Genomic DNA, 2741 nt, shown 5'->3' with positions numbered 1-2741 from the left:
CTAACCTGCACATTGTGCACAGGTACCCTAAAACTTAAAGTATAATAATAATTAAAAAAAACAAAAAAAAACTGATTAAATGTGATTCAGAGGTAAATATGGTTTTGAGGCCTATTGACATATGTAGTTTGGAGAAATATAAAGAACAAGAAGAAAAGACTTATGAGAAATAATGTTCAATTATTGATTATTGATTGTTGTGGTTTCCAGTGGAATGTGCCCAGTAGATCAGGGTGAAATATTCATATTGAGAGATGTACAGATTTGGGAGTTACCTGTGTGCCCTCAAAGTCATTGCAGAAATGACAAAAGAAAGAAATTGGCCTAGAAAAATCTTTGAGAAAAAATCCAGTATTACGGGAAAGAAGAAAAAGATATGCAGAGAAGGAATCAGGAGTAGCCAGAGAAATAGGAAGAGAATTGGAAAACCAGAGAAGCTTGGTGACGAAAGAATGTCAAAAAGGACCTTACTGATAGAGATAATGACATGAAGAATTCATCATCAGGCCCTTGTTAGTGTTTTGTTTGAAAACAGCAACCTAGAGGGAAAAAACAAAAGGATTTAGATTGGAACAGTTCAGCACAGTGGACACTAAAAGAGCGTAAGATGTAAATATTCTCTTAAAAGAATCAAGAGCACCCAGGTAATTTCTCCTTCAGAATATCTGTAGGTTTGTCCTTGGGAGCTATCGGTCTGCTCTTTCAACATTGGAACTAGTAATCCCCAGTAAAACTCTAGAGGGTTACATTTAGATTATCTTGGCAGGATCATGAAGGTAGGCTGTAGATTTGGAGACCGGAAGAGTCCTTGAGAGAATTTGCATGCCAAATACCTCAAAATTGAGTCATAGCAGTTGGCAACTTCTGGTATAATCTCAAATATTCACATGATAGCAAAATCCAGTAGTTAATCCAATTGCTTACAAGATAAAAGCCATGTGGACTGCACCTAACACAGACACATACTCAAAACTGCAGTGAAAACTTAATTTGATAAGCGCTGTAACAAAAAGTGCATGTGGGTGCAGGGCACTGTGGATTGCTGGGTAGCCAGGACACAGAGAAGAGAGGACAAGCAGCTGGCCACTAAATAAGCTTCTTAAATGATGTCCACACCAGTTATCCTGTTGGAAGAGGGAAATGATAGTCCTCAAGGCATCCCCCAGCTTGTGAGTAACATCAGTGCCTGACAGGTGATTGCTGAGGGTAGAAGAACCACCCTGGGTTCTCATGGCACAGACAAGCTTATTATGGATGGCAGAGGCAAGCAACAATCTTCTTGAAGCTTCTTGAAGTTGTCCATCCTGCAGCAAAGACTTCAATGGACATTGACAAACACCAAGATGCCAAGGTGGGTGATAGCACCACCTCAGTGACCTTACTGGCTGCAGAGTTTCTGAAGCAGGTGAAACCTTATGTGGAGGAAGGTTTGCACCCGAAGATCATCATTCAAGCTTTACACACAGCCATCCAATTGGCAGTTAATGATAACAAAGAGATCACTGTGACCATGAAAAAGACAGAAAAAGTGGAGCAGAAGAAGCTGCTTGGAGAAGTGTGCCATCCTGCTCTGAGCTCCAAGCTCATCTCCCAGCAGAAAGCCTTCTTTGCAAAGATGGTGGTTGATGCAGTGATGATGCTTGATGGTTTGCTGCAGCTTAAAATGATTGGAATCAAGAAGATACAGGGTGGAGCCCTAGAGGATTCCCATCTGTTACCTGGTGTCGCATTCAAGAATTTCTTTTACGCTGGTGTTGGAAATGCAACCCCAAAAGTGCTATAATCCCAAGATTGCACTTTTAAATTTTGAGCTTGAGTTGAAAGTTAGGAAAGATAATGCTGAGATCAGAGTCCTCACAATGGGGAATTACCAGGCAATTGTTGATGCTGAGTGGAACATTCTCTATGACAAGTTAACAAGGATCCATCATTCTGGAGCCAAAGTTGTCTTGTCCAGACTCTCCAATGGGGATGTGGTCACTCAGTACTTTGCTGACAGGGGCAGGTTTGGTGCTGGCTGAGTACCTGAGAAGGATCTGAATAGGACAATGATGGTCTACAGAGGGTCGATCCAGACCATTGTGAATGCTCTGTCAGCAGACATGACATGCTGGGCAGCTGCCAGGTGTTTGAGGAGACCCTGACTGGAAGTGAGAGGCACAATTTCTTTACTGGCCTCCCAAGGACAAGACATGCACCTTTATCCTCCACAGTGATGCCACAACTTATGGAGGAAACAGAACAGTTCATGCCTAATTCCATCATGATTGTCAGGAGAGCCATTGAAAATGATTTGGTGGTGGCTGGTGGTGGGGCTATTGAGATAAAGCTCTCCAAGTATCTATGGGATTAGCAAGGACTATTCCAGGAACACAGCAGCTAGAGTGGGGGGTATGCTAAGGCTTTGGAGATTATCCCATGGCAGCTAAGTGACAATACTGGCTTTGATACCACAAACATTCTCAACAAGCTGTGGGCATAGCATGCCCAGAGAGGCACATGGTATGGCATGGACATCAATGACGAGGATATTGCTGACAACTCTGAGGCCTTTGTGTGGGAGCCAGCTATGTGGCAGGAAGAACACCGTCATCAGAGAAATGAATTGTCTTGCACCTTGATTTTGGACTTCCCAGCCTCCAGAACTGTGACAGAAAAATTCCCATTGTTTAAGCCATCCAGTCTGTAGTATTTTGTTATGACAGTTCAAGCTGACTAATACAATAGAATTTTGTTAATTG

The 2741-nt window shown here is 42.4% G+C and overlaps 1 pseudogene; it reads left to right on the top strand.

The window, feature by feature from the left end:
* Nucleotides 1-1103: 1103 nt before the first annotated feature.
* On the top strand, nt 1104-2741 carry LOC101148668 (T-complex protein 1 subunit eta-like; annotated as a pseudogene).

This window comes from Gorilla gorilla, chromosome 4 (assembly GCF_029281585.2).
Source record: "Gorilla gorilla gorilla isolate KB3781 chromosome 4, NHGRI_mGorGor1-v2.1_pri, whole genome shotgun sequence".
NCBI lineage: Eukaryota > Metazoa > Chordata > Mammalia > Primates > Hominidae > Gorilla > Gorilla gorilla.
The sequence above is the reverse complement of the archived record's forward strand: the minus strand, read 5'-3'. Positions and strand labels throughout refer to the sequence as shown.